The 22,428-nt window shown below is 41.6% G+C and overlaps 1 protein-coding gene across 1 annotated transcript in view; it reads right to left on the bottom strand.

Moving 5' to 3' along the window:
* Positions 1-11,800, bottom strand: part of PTPDC1 (protein tyrosine phosphatase domain containing 1) — a 38,543-nt gene extending 26,743 nt beyond the window's left edge. The window contains exon 1 of the mRNA XM_083421148.1: positions 11,551-11,800. The gene's annotated coding sequence lies outside the window, so the exon portion shown is untranslated. The remainder of the gene's footprint in view (positions 1-11,550) is intronic.
* Between the last annotated feature and the right edge of the window lie 10,628 nt (positions 11,801-22,428).

Raw genomic sequence — 22,428 nt, 5'->3', positions numbered from 1 at the left:
ATGGCGTTACTCCAAGTAAAGTCACACCCCCTCAATCTCTTCTATTCTGCGTCATCCCTGCGTCGGCTGATCTGAGTTTTCTGTTCTACTACTCTTAATGCCTGACTGGTCCCGGGGAGGGGGGCAGGAATATTTCTAAAGACACTGAGTCTGTCAGCTGTCTCTCCCCTGGTGCATCCTCTTCCTGCTGTTCCTCTCCCATTATTTCCCAGCTTCTTCCCTCTGCAGTCTCTGAACTATGACCTTCTGCAAAACACTGTTATAAATCTATACTCTCCTCCTGTTCTCAGGAAGGTTCGGGGGGGGGGCGATCCCCACCATTCCTCTTCAGTCCAGCTGCTGACAACTCTATCTTACAAGGGATGCACAACACAGAAGTCTGCTTCCACAAGCATGGAGCACCTGGCTGGATTGGCGCACAAGGAGAGTGCCAGTTAGCAGGCAAAAGGCATCTGAGTCAGAATTTACCCTCCAAAAATGGAACTGGTGAAAAATTACTGAATTTATTTTCAGTTACCTACTGATTATCTCAACAAATTATAAATCCACAATGTATCAATCCGTATCCATCTATCTAACATTTTGGGTAATGATAATAGACGTGTTATATAACAGACAAGAATCATGATGTTCTCAGGGTATGGTATGGCACCTTGCTGAAGCCACACAGGACTGAGTTTAGCCAGTACCTGCTTGGGAGACTACCTCAAAACCACACACACTTTATCTTGGGTTGCATGATGGAAGAAAGGTTGGAAATAAATGTAAGAAAATAAATCAATAAATAAATCACATTACCTCTTTCTTTTTTTACTCATCCACCTAAACATTAGGAAGAACTTCCTGACAGTAAGAGCTGTTCGACAGTGGAATTTGCTGCCAAGGAGTGTGGTGGAGTCTCCTTCTTTGGAGGTTTTTAAGCAGAGGCTTGACAACCATATGTCAGGAGTGCTCTGATGGTGTTTCCTGCTTGGCAGGGGGTTGGACTCGATGGCCCTTGTGGTCTCTTCCAACTCTATGATTCTATGATTCTATGATTCTATGATTCTATGGTTGGGTCAAGTCTACACACCTCCACTTACTCTCAGTGATTCATATAGACAGTATAAAAAAATGCTTACACACAATCTTAGAAATCAAAATAGGTCATATGGGATACTATTTAAAACACAAGAAAGTAATTTCTTTTGCTTTTTTATTGAAAAATTATTAAAAGGAAATAAAAGGAAAACAATACAATAACTTTCAATACACCCATCTTAGTTTACACATATAGCTCAATATAAGCCATCCAAATAGGTAGCAAGGATATGAAGGTCTTCCCACCACAGCGTAATAAATGGTGGGTATTTATCCTCCAAGGCTCTTCTTTATTACTGCAAGAATTCACAAAATCCATTTTTGTTGTCTTACCATTAATACCCATATAATTTAATTAACTCTCCAAATATCTATTTTATACATTTTATTTGTTAGCACTAAGCAGGGGTATCCTTGCTGTTAATATAGCTAGGCAACGAAACAGTGCAGGCTTATCATACAAGTCATATCATGGGATGCAAGTCTCACCGGCTACAGTCCAGCACAGAGTTAAGCCTGCTTAAGCTGACTGATTTCAATGGGCTTAAAGTGTGCTTAACTGTACTGGCCAGTCCATAGTCACAGCTATTTATTTTCACTTTCAGTTCCAGACTTCTAAAATCAGAAACTGGTTGAATTCTTTGCATCTGTTTTCACTGCAGAAAACGTGGGCCAGATTCTTGTGCCTGAACTGAAGCAAACAGTGGTAAGCAGTTCTCACCTTACCGATAAATTAAAAATGAACAAATCCTCAGAGTTCTTAAAGTAACACGTCCCTAAGATCAGCTTCCATACCTGGGGATTGGAAAGTGGCCAATATAGAACCATTTTTTAAAAAAAGGGATCCAGGGAAGATCCAGGAAATGACAGGCTGTTCCGAGCAAAATAGTGGAAAGCATTATCAAACAGATAACAACCCAAGCATATAGAAAAACAAGTAACACAGGGAGCTGCCATTTACTGCGTTGGGCAATTGGTCCACTGTTTTATTTCTATTGTAGATTAGGGCCACTTATTTCTTTAGAGTATGGATGTGTTAAGACATTGGTTCAAAAACACCTGTGATTTTATATTTATGGTGCACCGTTATTTCTTTTGTTGTTTATATAATAAATGGATTCTTCTCTTTAGCATCCAAAGAAACCTTTGGTGTGGTATGAATGAACTGTTCAAACAGATCTTTTGAACGGCACTCAGTTGTGACTCCTGCAAAAGGTTACAGGGAACCAGACAGAGGGCCTTCTCGGTAGCGGAGCCCGCCCTGTGGAACGCCCTCCCATCAGATGTCAAGGAAATAAGCAGCTATCCTATTTTTAAAGACATCTGAAGGCAGCCCTGTTTAGGGAAGTTTTTAATATTTAATGCTGTATTGCTTTTAACACTCGATTGGGAGCCGCCCATAGTGGCTGGGGAAACTCAGCCAGATTGGCAGAGTATAAATCATAAATTATTCTTAAATTATTATAAAAGTCCCCGTCTCTCAAAGCATGTTTTAGGGTCATATGTGAAGAACACGTAAACTCTACACATGTAACAGCATGTTGTAGATAAAGTGGCATTTCAAATGAAATCATTAATCCCACTGATTGGGACCAAACAGAAGATCCTTGGGTCCATATTGAACTTGCCCCTGTCATGCCAGCATTCTGAGCACTTCCCTTCTTAAAATTATTAGAATTGGTGATAAAGGGAATTGAATCCCTTTTAAAAACTACAATCTTGACATGGAAAAATCAAAGGAAAATGTGGCCCCTGGAACGTCTCCAATACGGTAACTCCCTTTCTAGACCATCCTGCCTTTAAACAAGAAGATAAATATTGGCATATAAAGAATGGAAAAACAGAGGCTTATAATCACTCTATAAAGGCAAGGCAATAGGTAAAGAAAGGTTAAAGGAAAATCTAAATGATCTGCACCCCAACGGACTCCAGATTCTCCAATGTTGTTCATTTGCAGTTGTTCGTTCTCTTATGACATTTGAAACAAGGTGTATTGAATCCCACTGTGATAATGAAAGGTGTAGTTTCATTGATTTATGGTGCGCTCATGGAATATTACATTGGGAATGAAAAAGGTTTGCACGTAGTATGAGAGACTGAAATAGGCAAATAATGATAATAAGTCGGAAGGCATATGGGAGGACCCTACCTTTAAGAACCATTTCATCTCACCTTCAAGAAGCTTCTTTGAAGGTCATCCTCAGGTGGCATTGGACTCCGGTTCGCTTAGCAAAAATCAACAAATCCTTATCCCCTCTTTGTGGGAGGGGATGTGGTTATAGGGGAACATATTTTCATGCTTGGTGGGAATGTAAATTTGTCCACACATTTTGGACAAAGGTCTTCAGTATCATTTCTAAAATTGCTACACCTCTCTTACCAAATCTAGCTTTAGCCCTGCTCTCATTAAATCTAGATTCTGATCTTACTATTCAACATAAAGATCTAATTTTCTTTTTACTGATGGCTGCACATTTGGTGATAGCGTATTTTTGGAAATCCCAGGCTGAGCAATTCCTTGAAGTTTGATTCAAAAATATCTGGAATGTGGCTATTTCAGAGCGATTAACTGGGCTTAGAAGGGTAGCAAAAGGTGTTATAATGATGAAACCTGGTCCCTCTTCTTTTCTTATGTAAGGGAAGTTGATAGCAAATCTCTCCCACTAATTTCACAAACATGTCTGTAGAGAACCTATACAGTGGTACCTCGGGTTACATACGCTTCAGGTTATATACACTTCAGGTTACAGACTCCACTAACCCAGAAATAGTACCTTGGGTTAAGAACTTTGCTTCAGGATGAGAACAGAAATCGTGCTCCAGCGGCACGGAAGCAACAGGAGGCCCCATTAGCTAACGTGGTGCTTCAGGTTAAGAACAGTTTCAGGTTAAGAACAGACCTCCGGAACGAATTAAGTACTTAACCCGAGGTACCACTGTACTGACCATTAATGCTCTAGGGCTATGTAAAATGATGCTATTTATTATTTATTTTTATTTATTGAATTTATATACCTCCCTATACCCGGAGGTCTCAGGACAGTTCAGAGAATAATACGGTATTTGTTTATTTTGTGTGTGTATACTGTATTGAGTAAAATAAAGGAAGACACAAATGGGAAGAGTGCTATGGGGCTCTTAACCTGCTTGCAGGTTTCCATAGGCATCTGGTCCATCACTGTAGCAACAGGATGCTAGACCAGATGGGCCTTTGGTCTTGCTATGCTTTTGTGAAATATCTCAGGAGAACCACTGCTTGGAAGTGATGAAGTTCCAAGGAATGCAATTTAAAATCCAGCTGCACAGCTTCCGATAGTGGTTTTACTGATATTGCAGCCTGAGTAACTAACTACTTGTCATCTGTTTCACAAATGGTACTGACAGGAAGTGGGAAAGGAACTTATGCATTATGTGATCATATAACAGAGTTGTTTTCTGACTTCCTGCCAGCGCCATTTTCCATTTGGTAGCGGAGCACCCAGACGGCTACTACCACTTTCCTAAAGAAAAGTGTGGTCAGCTGCTCCATTCACCAAGCAAGCAGTTGGGTAGACAAGCAGAGCAGGAAAGGGCAGTTACACTGAAACCATGGCAAATGGGGAGACGCAAAGCCATGGCAGCAGGAGGAGGAAGCCACCATAAGGCATCTCGCCAGGGCTGCCTCAAGCCACTGCTGCAGGCAATGGGAAGCCAGCGCCAGAGTCCATGGGTGCCTTTTCTCACCCCAGCAACTTATTTTTTTCCTTCTGGCAGAAGTCTCTCAAGTTGCTCTGGAGGACCTTCCAAAGGAAAGAGTTTTAGGGGGACACAGTACTCTGCTGCCAGAGAGATTCGCTGAAAAGATATTAGCTAATACAGCTGCAACTGATGGAAAGAACAGATGGTGATACATCTATAGCAACAGCAGTTTAAATAAGGCAAGTGCCAAAGGTGCACGCTTGCAACGCTGCCTGCCAGCTGTTAAAGTGAGCTTAAGAATCATAGCTGGCTCAATACTGGCCAAAAGGTCACTAGGACACACGTAAATGGAACGTGAACTTCCTGAGTCCTTTTCTTGGCTTGCTAATAGTTGTTGTGCCACATCTGTCAGAGAAATCCATTTCTAGAGCAGAAATATTGGTGTACTGAGGTGAGGGTCAGCAAAAGAACCATTGTACCTAAGCTCTATATACACAGCTATAGCCCCTCAGTCTCACAATTACAAAACTGGAAGTACATAAACTACAATTCTTGAGGCTTATGTACCCAACTTTTTTTTTTAAAAAAGGAACATTCCAGCCACAGTACAATCCCTGTCCTAAGATGAAAGACAAGGTACAAGACTAAATATCTAGGTTAATTATGTAAGATGGTGGCAGAAAAATAATCGCTATGTGTAAGACAAGGACCAGAAGAAAAGTTGAAAATTGTCTTTGATTTGCTGAAAAACCATTCACCATCTGTTTTACTCACAACTGATTTTTACTTAATCAGTAAGCACCATGTTTAGGTAGAGCCAGGGCTGCTTATATGCACCAAATGCAGACAAAAGGAATAAAGACGTGCAATTTAATTGGTGATACGTGGTGTTCTATGATAGTTCAGTGTTTCAAACTGCCATGTATTAACGGTAAGAACTTGAATGCTAAATGACAGAAATTAATTAGCAGTAAGTAATCCACTGTCAGTATCATTATGGCAGGACGCAAAGTAACAATTTTCAAATATTTTACAGTATCTTGAACAGGCTTCCAGCCAGTAATTAACACAGAAAACTGTAACAAAAGAGTGTGGAAAACTGAATACATTAACTGCTTCAAAAACAAACAAAAAAGCTGACATCTTCCACCTTTTCCATTTTTACATGGGAATTAGAATAATTATGTTCTACGATTAAATGCATTAAATAGCTTTATCATAAAACTTGTTTTAGAACTGTCCTCTATGCTTACAGTTCTCTTGTATTTGAACATTTCAAATGCCCAGAATTAAAGTTAACCTCTTATTTTACAAGCAGACCATTCACAGTAATTGCAGCTTGCTAGCCTTACCTGTAACCCAGTAAAAAGAATTGGTAATAGTTGATCCTTTCATTACTACCAGTTTTGACCAATCACAAGAACAGCACAGTGTAGAAATACAGAAGGGTTCTGCTGGGTGCCGCAGTTTCTGCTGTTGTTAATTGGATTTGTAAATGGTAATCTGGGAGGAGCCAGTAGCAGCCTACTTTCTCTTCAACCTACATGCGGAACACTAAATGTGCTATGTAGATAATTATCCCAAATAATGCTTTCTTGGGCCTGGCCTATATTATAAATAGGTTTTAAACAAACAGGTCATAGTAAGCCATTGCAATGCAGTATTCTTCCTTGTTATTTTTGAAGTTAATTAATTCAAAACTGCCAGTTAAGATACACACCTTAATTCAGTAATTTTAGGTATCCAACAAGCATTTCTTGATGAACACTTATATTAAAAGTTAATAATGAAAATGAAAATGAAGTTAACCATTTTGAAATAAGAATGCCTTTCTTATCTAGAAAGCACCCCTTTATTCTTAAGAGGTAAATGAAGTTTTTCACTTTGGAACAGTGATTATAGTTTCACACGCTAATATTTATAAGATAATATTTATATTAAAACAGATTATGTTTTCGTATTACCTCTCTAGACTGTTTTGCTTCCTCCTGTGACTTTTTAAACACAGAATTTGGAAGATAAAGCTAAGTTAACTAGGCTGAGCATGGTAAAAGCAACCTTGTATATATCCCTAAAAATGTTACTTGCCTGTTGGGGGCTGGCACAGGAGCAATGGAGAGCTCAGACCCTCATCCAGCAATCTGTTGGGCATAAAAAAGGGTCCTTCCTTTTCCACTAACCCACTCACTCACCTCATGGCTACTAGGCAGCTGCTTAAATAACAGGCTGGTATTTTGTTTTGTTTTGTTTTTAAAAACTGCAGCTGCCAGCATCTGATAAGGCAAGTTTGTAAGGCATCCCTTTGGTAAATTCATTCATTCATTCTCTTCTATTTCAAAAAACATTTGTATACCGCCCTTCATTCAATACATTCCTGGGTGGTATAAGAAATAAAGCAGTAAAATATACAATAAAACCAAAACGTCACCAGTAATATAAGGCAGCAGATAAAACACAGAGCAGGTATTAGCCAAATTAGCCTCAGAAAACAGAAATGTCTGCATACATAATTGTATTTGCATGCCGCCTTTCCATAGTTCAACCCATGCTCAAGACGTCTTACAAAGTGGAAAAAATAAATAATTACAACATAATAAAGTAGTCATAAATACTAAATAAATATAAAAATACACAACCAAATGAAACAATTTCCACATAAATCATAAGATCTAAAATAAAGATACAAATAATTAACAGCAATAGCTGAAAAAACCAACAAAACTCCCTAAACCCCCCAGCCCAAGAGTCTGTTCAATAGCCTCAGGTTTTGTAGCTGGAATCAGTCAGGGCCCTGCTCTCCCAGGCCAGGTGGAAAAAGGCCTGCAAAGCATGGAGCGGGTCTTCCAGGACTCACAGCCAAGATGGTCCAAGTTTTAGACCAAGATGGTCCAAGACAATGCATGTATTAAATATGTTTTTATTTTGTTGTTAATTGTCTTTTTATTAGTGTCTGCTGCCCTGGGCAGTAAAATAAGCTAGTGGTTGGCCTCAAGGCAACTCAGAAAGAGCTTAATGGCACAGTGGGGATTTTAACTTGCGTCTCCCCAGTCCTAGTCTGAACTCCTACTGGCTGAAATTGTGACTCTTCTACACACTACAGAAGTGAACTTTACTGCACTGTTTTATTTGACCTTCCGGCTGCTCCTTTTCTACAGCTGATACAGCACATAGTTGCCACTGTATTCACCCTAGCCTACTCTCTTTGGAATACAGTAACGTATATTCACAGAACTTTAGGAGGAGATATCTACAGTATTCGTTTTATGCAAGCAAGAAAACTCCTGCCCAAGACCTAAGCCTGAACAGCAAATAAGCCTGGAAAATAGTGTGTCAGCTAAATGCTTATATTTGACCGGTCAGCAAAGACACTGGGATTATAAACAACTGAAATTATTGGGTCATTGCATATATTACACTTATACCTAAACAGGATAGTGATCAAGTATCAGTCTCTCTTTTTTTTCTTTCTTTTTCTTTCACTTTTTTCTTTTATTTTTCAGTTCTGTATTTTGTACTTTTGTACTTTATAAATAAAAATTTAAAAAAGAAATCTCTTTGAGATAATTATGCAGTTCAAACATATTAAAATGAGAACAGTCAACTGCATACAGAAATAACCTGCAACTTTTTAAAAAATGGATTAAAAAGAGAGAGCTAACAATGCACTTCAGAACTTTGGCTGCATCCAGCCAATTCTGAAATTTGAAGCATTGCGTCACTTGTTTATATATTCCCTTGCTACCATAAAGGACTTTACAGAAACTGTTGATAAGAGAAAGAAGGGAAAGAAAATTGCTTCAAAAGCAATTGTATGTATCACCTTATATATATTGCTTGTATATATCACCCTGGGATTAATTATCCCACAGGCCTGGGGCCCAATTTTTACTAACTGGGATGAAAGCTTGCTAGAAACAATAAGTTCTTTCTAAGCACTAAGAGTCAAGGGAACAGTGCAGAAGAAAAAAATAATTAGCTTCACATAATCAGCTAGGAAGCTAATCAGTTTTATTGCTGTTATTATGTGAATAACAGTAAAAAAAAAAAAAAAAAATCAAGGCAGAAACCAAAACCAGATAACTATTTTTTAAAATTAATTAGTAAAAACAATGTATATGTGAAAACACTCACTTTTTATTTATTTTCTAATAGCTCTGTCAAACAAAACTAGCTTAAGTAAGCACAACATTTAGCCTCAAGAGCTCTAATACCACAAGCACAAACACAAATATCAACGAATGAAAAACATGTTTTTTTCCAGAGCAAAGGATTCAAGAAGAAAAGTTATTATGTAATAACACCGCATATGCTTACCCAAGATGTGTACTCCCTGTGTCTTAGGTCATAGCTACTTATTTGAGTAAGCACAATACTTCAGTGCTGCTAAATCCCACCAGTGCAGTCACTAACCCTATTGGGAGGCCATGGTAACTCATCGTTAAAATTGTCAAACAGTGGTACAATTCTATCCAGATTGAGCATTTCTAAATCTAATTTATCTCAATATGAGAACAAAATGTATGCTTATCTCCCACTGAAATCACGGGACTTTTAACATGTCTAATGTTAGTGTGATTGGTTCTGAAGTTAAAAAGCTTCGGCTAGACTACAGGAAAAATTACTGGCAGAATTGGGCAGATGCAAGTTGTTTTTAAAAGAGCAAGTATAATCAGTGAACATGTAAAGGAAAAGCTTTAACTTAAGCAGAACACACTTCCCATAGCCATTAGTGAGATACAAATAAAATCAGGCTTTTGACACTGCCAGTAAAGCTGTGAGCTGTCAAATACGCAAAAGTAAAAACTGATCTTGTTTTTTATCAATTCCCTTACCTAAGCCCATTTCCTTCATAAAATGGAAAAAAATAGTTAAATTATCAGAGCTGATGAAAAACCACAAACACAAAGAGTTGTCTTTAGCTTTTAGATGACTTTAAATTGCTAGCATGTAAGAAATAACTCCCAAGTATGTCCAAGGGCTTCTCAACAGCTACCTGGAGGACCATCTTGTTCCTTGCAAGCCTGTCTAGGCATTGAGATCTTCTAGAGAGGTCCTTCTCTCTGTCCTGCTGACAAATAACTTAAGTGCAGATGAGAACCACTGAAATTAATGAATATTGACTAAGTTAGGTCGATTAATTTCATTAGGGCTACTCTGAGCAGGTCTACTTCATTGAATACAACCCATTGTTTTTCATTAGTGGCCACTATTAGCTGCCTCTGTATACCAATATATATCATCTGTACATCAATATACCAGTTTCCAGACCCTCTCTTTCTAAAGCCTGTGGAAATACCAAATGAGAGGAAGGGAATAGTTTGCACACTAGTTTGAAAACATGTACAGACAACACAGATAGGAGCTGTCATTTTAGATGACACTATCACAGGAAGGTGTGTACAATTGCAAACCACTATGTATAAAGGAACACTGTGAGAAAATGAGCCCTATGATTCGCAAAGGCTACATTGTACATGGCCTCCGAGTAGACTGAAATTAATCAAGTCCATTAATTTCAATAGGTCTACTTTGAGTATGACTTAGTTGGATATCACCCATAACATTTATCTTGGCTTCTCTAGAAATGCATAGGTGTTAAAGTTTAAAGAAATAGTAATTATCAAATTTTTTTTCAAGGCAGTTATAGGTTTTCTACCCCAACAAAATTCTTAGAACTGCATGTTTTTATGTGAATAAACTAGTCTACTGAAGAAAGGTAAATTTACATTTGTTACTCTGCCCATTACCAGCACAAGAGCCTCACCCATGAGGGTAGGGAACCCTCATGCTCAAAAAGGTTCCCCACCCCTGCCTTAGAGTGCACTGCATATTCAGTGCTTGGATATTTTTGCAAATAATACAAAAAGGTACCCCTCCTATCATTTCATCACATAAAGGATTACACATTTTTATTTGTCCATAGAAGACGGCCCCTAAATGCCTAGGTTATCCACACTAAATGGCCCGATTTAATGCAAGTTACATCCCTTACATCTTGACAAGGGCAGGTGACAAAGTGCCTTCTGATCAGGCAGGAGACATTATTTTAGGAGCGTTAAGTTGTCAGAAGCTGTGGAAAGCAAAAACATTTTCAATCTTTCCACTGTCATCTGGTGGCCAATTCTCTGAAACAACACAAAAAGCCTGAAGCACCCGATTGCCAAAGTGCATGAGTCCAAGCAGCCACCCTGTCTCTTCAGAAGGAGAGGAACCCTCATACTCTTGTCTCCAGATTTCCCGATTTAGTTTAGGTTTGTTTCCCCCCACCCCCCAAGCTTTTTTGAGCGTATCACTGAAGGGGCGAGGGTTCCCCTGTTCGGAGTGAGACGCTGCCTAGGAACTAAAGGTGAATCCTGCCTATGTGGGGAAGCAGCCTGGAAGATGAGTGGGTGGGTCATGGAATCATAGCATCGTAGAGTTTGAAAGGGAACCCCCAGGGTCATCTAGTCCAACCCTCTGCAATGCAGGAATCTCAACCCAATGACAGGTGGCCAGCCAGCGTGTGAGTGACCCACACAGCAGCGTCCCTGAAGGCCACCTGAGAAGCGCACAGGGGCAGCAGAGGAAGCCGTCTGTGGGGTGGGAGAAAAGCTTATAGGTGGGGAGGGGGGGAGGTGCAACTCGGGGCTCCGAAAACGGAGGAAGCGGCACCGGGGGAGCTGCGAGGCTGGCCGGGGAGAGCCTCGTCTCGGAGCCCTCGGAGAGCCGCCCCCCTCCGGTTGTGGGTGCGGGGGGAGAAGGAGGGCAGACGCCGCGGGAGTATATCCTGCGAAGCGGCGGAAGCGAACCCACCTCGTCACGGTCGGCTTCTGAGGCGGCGGCGGGGCGGAGAAAGCCCCCATCCGGCGCTCCCGGACCTCCTCTCCGCGCCGGGCCCGGCCGGCATTGGGGAAGGCCCGAGGGATGGGAGGGCCCGTCCCGCCTTCCAGGCGGCGGCTTCTTGAAAAGGCGAGGCGAAGCCAAGAGGAGCGGCCTCCGAACAAAAAAAAAGCGCCGCGGGTGCGCCTGCGCGGCCCGCCAGGCCAGGCCTCGCTTGGGCTTGTTGCCATGGTGACAGGCCGGCGGGAAAAACGAAACTGGAGAGGGAGGGGCGGAGGGAGGCCTTTCCTTCAGCGCCAGATGCTGGCCGCCCGTGCTCTGTTGGAGGGGAAACGGCACGGGGGGGGGGGGGGGCTGTTGGGGTTTGGTTGACCGTCTCCCGTTTCGTCCAGTGGGGCTTTGTAGCTTCACGGCAAAAAGTAAGAGCGCTCGTGAGTTTAAACTGGGCCTCGTTGCCCTTAGAATCAAAGAATTTGGAAGGGGTCTCCGAGGGTCATCTAGTCCAACCCCCTGCAATGTAGGCATCTCCACTGAAGCATTATGACAGGTGGCCATCCAACCTCTGCTTAAAAACCTCCATGGATGGAGAGTCCACGACTTTCCGATGGAGTCCGTTCCACTGTCAAAACAGCTCTCACCATTATCAACATCATCACTGTTATGTACTGAGTTGAATAGGATCCAAACTGCAGCAGTCTGATTGGTCCTAGAACAATGCAGCAGTATGATTGGTTGGCAGGAACCACCCAATCATGCTCCAGATATAAGTGAATCCACAACCTGATTGGCTTACAGTAGAATTCCGGAATTAGCCAATCATGTGCAGCCCATTGTGTAAATAATGTATATAAAGCAGATACTTTGAGGGGACTTTCATTCATTCCTCCTCACCACTATGAGCTGAATAAAGAGCATGAAAACACTTTGCGACTCTGAGTATATTTCAATCACCATCATTATAGGCTGGATATCCCACAGCATTGAGGCTCCATGAGGCTTGGCATTCCTGTGCAACAGATCCACTGTCTGCCATCAAAACACAGTTCTAGTCGCAACCTTCCATGCATTCACATATCCATGGTTCATTTAGTTTCCTTTTCTGTCAGTATTTGTATACAAACTACTTATATTGTCACCAGATCCTGTTTCATAACATTTTGCAGAATATTGTATAACCTTTTTTAAAAAAAATTAATAAAAAGTATATGTGTTTGTGTGTATATAAACTCAGGTTGTGCTATTAAAAGTTGATTTATCAGTGTTGCGTGAAAACGTGCTTCTCTCACCACACACAAAAATCGGACCCTTTTTTCCAATAATGAAAGTGATGAGAAAATGGACTGGGGAGTGTGGGGTACAAATTTGCTTGATGCAACGTCATATAATCTATGTGGCAAATCAGAAAGCTCAATAAGTAACTGATGCTGTTTAATCTCCCTGAAAATTTGTGTATGCAAATCAGTTTTCATCCTAGTTCATTTGCCATTTGCAGGAACATTAAACAACACTGGGTGTTTGCAGACTATTGATTATATGTTTCTACTGCTATAAACTGCTTAAATATATTTTTATGATATAACAGTATACAAATATTTTATATAAATTCTTATTTTGCTTGTGGTTGAGTTTAATTGTTTTTGAATGTTTTAAGTATCTGTTTTAACTGTCTATTACTGATATATTTAATGTGTGATGTGTTTGGAATTTTTTGCTTGGAGGTTTTAGTACAATAAGTGGTATATAATTTTTATTTATTTATTATTTATTATCAACTCTAATAATAAATCTGATGTTGAAATTCCCTGAGTCAAGAAAAGAGAAAGAAACCCAAAAGCCCCAATAAATATGCCAAAGAATTACAAGTTTTTCTCCTTCTGGGAGACTTTATTATTGTCCTCAGCCCAGTAGCAAGCAGGTCAAAAGGGAAGGGAGAGAATAGGGTCCCATTGTACTATGCCAAGCTTTAAGGTCTTCTAGGGATACAAAATGTTGCTGGAATACTGAATTGCTCCATTGTTCTTCTACAGTGCCAGTCAACACAAGAGATGAAGAAAGAACACTGCTTTCTTTATTCCATCAGTTAAAATTAGGGTTTCCGAGCCGGTACTCTGTCTCTTGGGTCAATTTATGGCCTAAACAGTATCTGCCAATATGTGTAACAAACCCAAATGTATTTTCTTTTCCTTACTGCTTCAGGAATGGAGAATCAGCTGGGGTATTAAATTCATTCCAATCCTCACCTAACACTTCACTCCAAATTCACCTCTAAGCTGCCTCTTCGTGCCGGGCTCCTACTGTGTTTTTGCAGCTATTTATTCTGAACCCCACTTTTCAGACTATTATCATATCCCAAGCGACTCATATCAATTAACAGGGAGAGAGACAGACAAAGCACTGTCACCAGGCTTACAAAGAAACAGAAAGGAAGGGGAAAGGCAAAAGAAGGAGAACAGTTGAAGGCCAGATCTAAGCAAAAAGAAGTGTTGGTTATTTATACCCAGTTCAGGCCCACCTGATCTTCCCCTGCTGATAATAGCTGTTGGTGGCATATGTGGTCAGTGGATAGGATCAGAGTGTTCTTTTGCTTCATTTAATGGTGGGCTGTGTGAATTCACTCTCACCAGATGCAGTAATGGGCACTAAATTGAGTGGTTTTCAAAGAGGGTTAGACGAATTTATGGAGGGTAAGGCTATCAATGGCTATTAGCAAGGATACCGATACCTGTGTTCCACCTCTAATGTCAGAGGCATTTGTGGATGGAGAGGATCTGACTCTGCTTCCTGGTGACCCAGCAACCAGTGGGAGCTGGCCAGTCCATTGGCCAATCAGGAAACAGAATTTAACAGTCATATAGGGGCTACCTGAGAGAGCACAGGCAGAGATTGTGAGTTAGACAGGGATCTGGGATTGGAGATAGGAACATTCTGTCTGGGTGGGCAGAAGACTTGTCTGGCTATCTGAGCAGGCTCAAATAAGGATTATTTGTCAGCGGGGACAGCAAATTGGCTCTCTGTTAAAGATAGGAATTGTCTGTGGGCAAAGTTCTAACTACCTGGAGGGTGAGATTTATCTAATAATACACCTAAAAAAGCAATTATCAGGGCTGCCCACTTGAGTAAAATATTGTGGGCGCCCAGGTGAGTCCTCCTCCACGTGATCGATCACATGACGCAGTGCACACACATCATTTGAATGGAAATGCCCGTCAACTTTGTGGGGGCCTGGCCCCCTAAAATAGTTTATTGTGGGAGCCAAAGCCCCTATGGCCCCTAGGAGATGGTTCCTATGGCAACCATGTTATACCCAGCACCCTACTTAAGTGAGGGTGTCCATTATGCCTCTGAATACCGGTTGCTAGGAAACACAACTGGGGAAGTGCTGCTCATTTTCTTATGTTATCTTAAGCCCAACAGAGACAGACAGACAGACAGACAGACAGACAGACAGACAGACAGAGATGCATCAGAAGGAACAATTTGGAGCTCAGAAGCAGAGGGGAATCTTTTCCCCTCCGAGCCACTTCTACAATCCAAATGACTCCCCCTAGATGCTTTTCGCTCCCTAGATTTCCATAGATGTGCTGCCGAGGGGGACTGCAAAGCTGAAGACAGCACATTCTTTCCTCACTTTTGTGTTTAACACTTGGTGAATCTCATGACAAGAAGTGGTGTAGCACCCTGCTTGTGGTTAACGCTTAGCTGGAATGAAATATTCAACGCAGCAATAGAGAAATTAAAATAATAATTTATTTGTCAGACAAATAAATGATTGGCACAGTGGTATATTTACCAAAAGCTCTGCACACCCCAGCCCTGGTGACCAGCACTTATATTCCCTCAGCCCAGCCTCCTTACTCCTCCTTTGGCTGCCTCTGTCCAATCAGCCTGGTTGAAATTCCTATTGGCTGTTTGCTAGAACCAATCATAAAAGATACACCCATTTCCTATTACCTTTTATGGGAGACAAAGAGCTATATTTCCTTCTATCATATATCTTACATTTGTCTTGACAAGCATCTTAATTATCAGATCCCCTATGCCCTTTGCTCTTCTGCTCTTGGCTCTTCTGCCCTTGGCAACAGGGACAGATGGCTAAAACAGATGGCTCATGGTTTTAAATCTTGTCATATAAACAGAGGTCTTGGGTTCACCTTCTCACACACCATCAATGAAATAAGAATCTAACATAAGAATCTAACATCTCTTACTTTCTAGATTTTGCATAGTTACATTAAAGTCAGTACATATATCACACATAGATTTTTAAAAGGAAAAGAACTTAATAGAAAAGCAGTTTCTAAAGCAAACCCCTTCAATTTACACCCCCCCCACCAGCTGTTGTTGATATTAGCTCTTTGCCTTTTAACCTTCTCAGGATATAAACCTTGAGAAGATATGGCTGAGTTTGAGTAATTACCAACTCTAATTAATGTTTTTGCAGCTTGGATTGTATTCTGTAATCTGTATGACCTTTGTTCCCAGCTTTTGCTCCTTTTTACAACTTTGAAGTACTGCAACAAATCAATGAGGGGCCCTGTTCAGAAGAATAAACATCTGTCAAGGCTAAACCTCTGCGAAGGCTGGAGCAAGCATCTGAAGCAAGAATCTACAGATATATTTTTAAGCTTATTTAAAATACAGATCTTTGATCAGATGCCTCATTCCCCCCTTTCAAGCTCAAGGACCTTCATCCCAAGTGTCCTTGATAGCTTGACCTTCATCATATTCCTGGGGTAAGGCTCTGTATAGGGCCATGATATGAGGTAGAGTTTCATTTGAAATCATCTTGCTAATTGTACTTCTAAAACATGAAAAGATACATGGCACCATACATAAAACCATGACTACTACCGTCAAGAAAAACAAGCAAGACAATAGTATCCCTTTGAGTCCTGCAACATTTGGTAACCAATTGGTGAGCCATCCCATATCCCATCCTTCCCATGTTTGTACTGGGACATGTGCTATACTCTCCATCTTTGTGGCCAACACACGGATTGCCTCACCATTATCAGAAATGTTAAAGCAACAGGCATTCCCTGTCAAGTTCAAGACTCCACATAGGCCTCCTTGCCTGGCAAGTACATAATCCATTCCCAATTTTAGCTGCAAAATGGCGGCTCTACTTTCATCCAACTGTTGTGCAATAAGTCTCAAACTCTGGGCCGTTGCATTGGTTACAAGTTCCACTACTGCTTGCAATCGAATTATTCTGTTTAGATTATAAATAGGATCCCGTGCCCCTTGTATCAGCTCATCAGGATTCCAGGAGGCAGGATCATAATAGGCTATAATGCGCTCTGGTGGCCAATCATCAGTATCGCTCCAACTCTGGGTACTTCCTCCTGCTATATGAGAAATATCAGCATTTCTTCGTGTACGTTTGACTGAACTAGTGGGCATAACCCACATTGGTGGTAATACCCATCCCAGGAAACAAGTCCCACTCCATTTAGAAGGGAGTTGCTTGTATGCCCATTCTCCACATATCCACCACAACCATCGGGTCTGAGGTTTTTGGAACGTGGAGTGCATAAGGCGAAATATCACAAGGGGTAAAGAGTTCACAATACAGTATGTTAGATTGCCTTTTGCTGTCACAGTTTTGTTCCACACCATTTTCCATGCATGAATAAAAGGAGGTGCACAGGGCAAGGTATTCCGAGTTCGATAGGAAGTACCGTCTGCCCAGGTTTGATTATTCTTAATATAATTCCAAGTATAGTGGCAACGAGAAGAGCCTACCATGGTAGAATCAGCTGCATCTGATGATTTATGTACACAGAATTCCCCTTGTACAGGTATAACTCGTATTGGTTTAGGTGAGTTCCATCCAGGGAAATTCTGTACTTCTGTTTGATATGGCATTTCGCTTACCATACCAATGGCATTTAATGGTATCGGTAATAAGGGCATACCTCCCTCTGAATCATCTGGCCCAAGAGAGCAAACAAGGCAATTAGTCTTATTTGTAGCATTGGCTACCATTTCAGCTAAGCCTACCCACATATTGTGGTCATGGCGGAATCCATATTTAGCAAATTTGGTCAGATTCAAGGACCCTTCCCCTTCCCAAGGGATCAGGATTAATAATAAAATCATGTTGATGTCTAGTATATGCATTCCTCCCACAAAAGATTACCTTATTGTGATAGCAAAAAAATATTAGCCCCTATATAATTCCCCCAGTGACAGAAATGGGAAACCACCAAGACCAAAACATATATCCCGAGGATCCCCAATGAGTAATATCCCTGATAATTGTTCCACAAGGGGGGGAGGCAGTCAATCAATTATATAAGAGAATCTTCCCGTTCACAATCGCTGGTTTAGACGCTCCTCAAGCTTCAGGCGTGCGCAGGTCAGCCAGCTTCCAGGTTGTGGCTGCAGCAGGCCGGTCGTCTCAATGTTGCCCGTGACCTAGCCCGTTCCCCATAGGGCTAGATACAGGGGTTTTTGGAGAGAGTCAGTTTTAAAGGATTAGAGGGGTCACCTTTGCACGTCCAACTGCCTTCGGACTTCTTCAAACGGGAGTGATGAATCCAGGGGGTCACCTCAGCTACCTTCACCGCTGTTGGAGTAGAGAGCAAGATGGTGTAAGGCCCACGCCACTTAGGTGCAAGTGGATCACGTTTCCACTCTTTCACCCATAGCTATCGCCAGCCCGGAACTGATGAATCGGCTCGGCAATGCTGCACGGCGTGCGCTGAGGGCCCACCTGTTAAGAGAAACAAACAAACAAACAAAACACGGGAGAGAGATTGCACTTGTCCCTGTGTCACATGGTCTCCTATTTGAAGTCAGCTGGAATATCCCGAACAAAGGAGGGTGGCCTCCCATACAGGAACTCAAAAGGTGACAACTTAAGTCTTTTTGTGGGTGCGCACCCTTCTGATTTCTGAATTTTCTTACGAATGTCAGAAGCGCACTGGGCCACAAATGTAGCAGTAATCATTCTGCTGTTTTCAGGGGCTTCAGGGTCAAAAGGAGTCCATATACGATAGGCTTCCTGCAGCCTCTCTAAAAAGTCTCTCGGCCAAAAGTAGAACATTTGATTTCTATTCTACTTCTGAGACTTTAGACATATTAGTGGGCTTCTGGCATGCCCTGCGGATACCTTGCACAAGCGTCTGGCGGTAGGTAGTAAGCCTGGCCAGGTGAATTGCATTGTTTGGATCCCAATTAGGATCTTCCAAGGGGAAGTTTGTCCTGGAGATGACAAATATTTCCCACTCTGGCCTGCTCACGCAAATATATCTGTGCTTTTTCAATTATGTCTCTCCTTTCCTCAGTGGTGAAAAGAGTATTGAGGAGCTGGCGGCAATCTGTCCAAGTAGGACTATGAGTATTTACTATTGAAGTCACCAAGTCCATCATAGCCTGAGGTTTTTCTGCAAAAGTCGGGGTGTGTGTTTTCCAATTCATCAGATCCGTAGTCGTGAATGGAATGTATTGGAGGGTCGAAGTTCGAGGTGGCCGTGGTCCGGGTTGCCCGTTAACCAGCACAGGCTCCTCAAGTGCATCAAATACTCTTCTAAGAGGGGCTACTACGTGACCTTTCTCTTCACTTTGCTCTAGGGGCCTCAAATCATAGGGGATGGTATCTGTCCCAAGGCGTTCTTTTAGCAGCTTTATGCGCCTGGCTGTATTGCTTGCTGACCGTTCAAGGTCTCCCTGTAACTTCTGTAATAATTCTCTAGGACTTGGACGTACAGGGGTGTGGGGTGGGCAATCAGTTGTTCCACTAAAGGAGACTGTAGATGGAGTTCTACTGGGACTCACAGGTGGAACAACCACTTCTGCTTGGGCTTTATTATAGGACTCCAATGCCTCCTGAAGATATTTATCATAATCTATCAAGGAATCAAGGTCTGTGACTTCAGCTCCATTACTCATTCCACTTTCTTGCCTTGGGGTTACAACTGGTGGAGTGTTTGGATTAGGCTCCCCCCGACGTGGAGCATAGGGTGGAGGTGAAAGCACCTCTTCCTCTGGTCCCTCAAAAATGGGTTTGAGTTTATTTGGCAAGATTCCTTTCCTAGCTTCGGCTTTTACAGCCAATAATTTGCATTGTTGGACTTTGCATTCCCTTATCCATGGAGGATTATTATTTAATGTGCTCAGCCAAGAGTCTATATATGAAAATTGTTCTGGGCACCCTCCAGTTTCTTTGGTGATGTTAGACCAAAGTTTGCTTGCTAAATTTATATCAAAAGTTCCTTGAGACGGCTATTCAGTATTTTGTTTCGGCCAGTCTAATTCACATAATGTTCTCAAGCGCTCTGGGGTCATTTTGACACCATAAGCTCCTGAGAAAGCTTTCTTAAAATTATTTAACATACATTCAAGAGGTGTATTTCCCCCCTTTGAACCTCCAACTCCCATTGTATGGCCCTGTGAAGTATCCACTCAGTCACTCACACACTCGCTTCGTGGGGTTCCTTGCCCAGTGAAGTCGCCTTACTGGGAAACGAAGTACTACCCACTCCACACTCAGGTCAGCTACAAATAGTACTTTCTCACACATACAATGCGCTAGATACTTCACCACACTCTACCTCCCAATATTTCCCTTTTCCTCCACCAGACCAGCATCTGATGTACCCAGCCACCTAGCGTGCTCAGTTCCCCTTTACTGAGACGCAGAAGTTTGATCAAGACTTCTCTTCCTCCCAATTAATTGGAGGGCCACAATCCCTTTTGTGCACTTACCCTTAGCTGGTTCCCTGTTAATTTCTCTGGTTCCCCCCGGTTCCGTCGCCGTTCAGTGAGCAGGGTAGTAGACAGACGAGACTGCTGCGTTCCCCTGGAAAAAAGTTCCAGTGCGCGCTGGGTAGACAGTGAGTGTCCTCCCTCTGGTACCCTGCCCACTAAGGCGAAGGGGCTGCGTTCCAGCAGACCACTTATCCGAGTCACGGCACCATAAAATGTAGCACCCTGCTTGTGGTTAACGCTTAGCTGGAATGAAATATTCAACGCAGCAATAGAGAAATTAAAATAATAATTTATTTGTCAGACAAATAAATGATTGGCACAGTGGTATATTTACCAAAAGCTCTGCACACCCCAGCCCTGGTGACCAGCACTTATATTCCCTCAGCCCAGCCTCCTTACTCCTCCTTTGGCTGCCTCTGTCCAATCAGCCTGGTTGAAATTCCTATTGGCTGTTTGCTAGAACCAATCATAAAAGATACACCCATTTCCTATTACCTTTTATGGGAGACAAAGAGCTATATTTCCTTCTATCATATATCTTACATTTGTCTTGACAAGCATCTTAATTATCAGATCCCCTATGCCCTTTGCTCTTCTGCTCTTGGCTCTTCTGCCCTTGGCAACAGGGACAGATGGCTAAAACAGATGGCTCATGGTTTTAAATCTTGTCATATAAACAGAGGTCTTGGGTTCACCTTCTCACACACCATCAATGAAATAAGAATCTAACATAAGAATCTAACATCTCTTACTTTCTAGATTTTGCATAGTTACATTAAAGTCAGTACATATATCACACATAGATTTTTAAAAGGAAAAGAACTTAATAGAAAAGCAGTTTCTAAAGCAAACCCCTTCAATTTACACCCCCCCCACCAGCTGTTGTTGATATTAGCTCTTTGCCTTTTAACCTTCTCAGGATATAAACCTTGAGAAGATATGGCTGAGTTTGAGTAATTACCAACTCTAATTAATGTTTTTGCAGCTTGGATTGTATTCTGTAATCTGTATGACCTTTGTTCCCAGCTTTTGCTCCTTTTTACAACTTTGAAGTACTGCAACAAATCAATGAGGGGCCCTGTTCAGAAGAATAAACATCTGTCAAGGCTAAACCTCTGCGAAGGCTGGAGCAAGCATCTGAAGCAAGAATCTACAGATATATTTTTAAGCTTATTTAAAATACAGATCTTTGATCAGATGCCTCAGTGGGAAGTTTCTCCAGCAACTATCCCCAGATATCCCATGAACTTCTACCTTCTTCCGTGAAGTTTGTGCTGGGTCTACAAATGTAGCAGGATGAGGCTGGCAAGATTTGAGGAGATTAAATGGGATGGGCCACTTAAGATTGCAGGCATCACTTTTTAAGACGCTCCTATAAGTAAAGCATGTATGTGGGAAACAGGGTGACTGGTGACACTTATGCTAAACATTTCTTTCGGATTTCTTCTGGCACAGTTTTGTTTTGACTAACTTGGGAAAAACACTGAAAAGCAAGTGGTTACAGCAACAATTACCACCTCAAAATGTGAGTACCTCGTTCCTATTCATTACAGGTCTGCTTCAGAAAGGTGTTATAATTGGGCATTGGTATACATCTCTGTTTTGGAAATAAACACTTCAGCTCCAACCCTGTGAATGCTCTAATTGAATGTATAAGACTGAGTGAAGCAATGCAGTATTTGGCTTCAATCCAACAAGCAGGTGCTGAGCTCTGCACTTATGATGGTGCTTTTGAGCTCCTTCCATGAGCTGCTCTTATGCCATTTGACCAGCCAAACCCTCCTCCCCAAATTAACTTGGAGTAGCTTGAAACATCCTTACCCAAAATATAAGGAATTGTTTTGTGGCGCAGGGAAAGGTAAGATGTCTCAAGGTGTATAAGCCTTGGTACTCCTAAAAGGGCTCTTTGGGTCTTATTTTACCTTGCCTCTGATCTGGGATCTCTGAAATCTTGATGAGTTTCTTGAATAGGTATCTTCATAATAGCTCAGCCACCGTGGCATAACTGTGGCAAGTAAGTAACATGAAGATGATTTTCAGGTATGTCTGTTAAGTGATGCTTCTTCTTATAGATCAGGGGTTCAAACATAAGGTTTTTTAGGGATTTTGCCTTTCTCACCCCCTAAAAAAAACACT

The sequence above is a fragment of the Podarcis tiliguerta genome, assembly GCF_965153285.1.
Source record: "Podarcis tiliguerta genome assembly, chromosome: 2".
Taxonomy (NCBI): domain Eukaryota; kingdom Metazoa; phylum Chordata; class Lepidosauria; order Squamata; family Lacertidae; genus Podarcis; species Podarcis tiliguerta.
The sequence above is the reverse complement of the archived record's forward strand: the minus strand, read 5'-3'. Positions and strand labels throughout refer to the sequence as shown.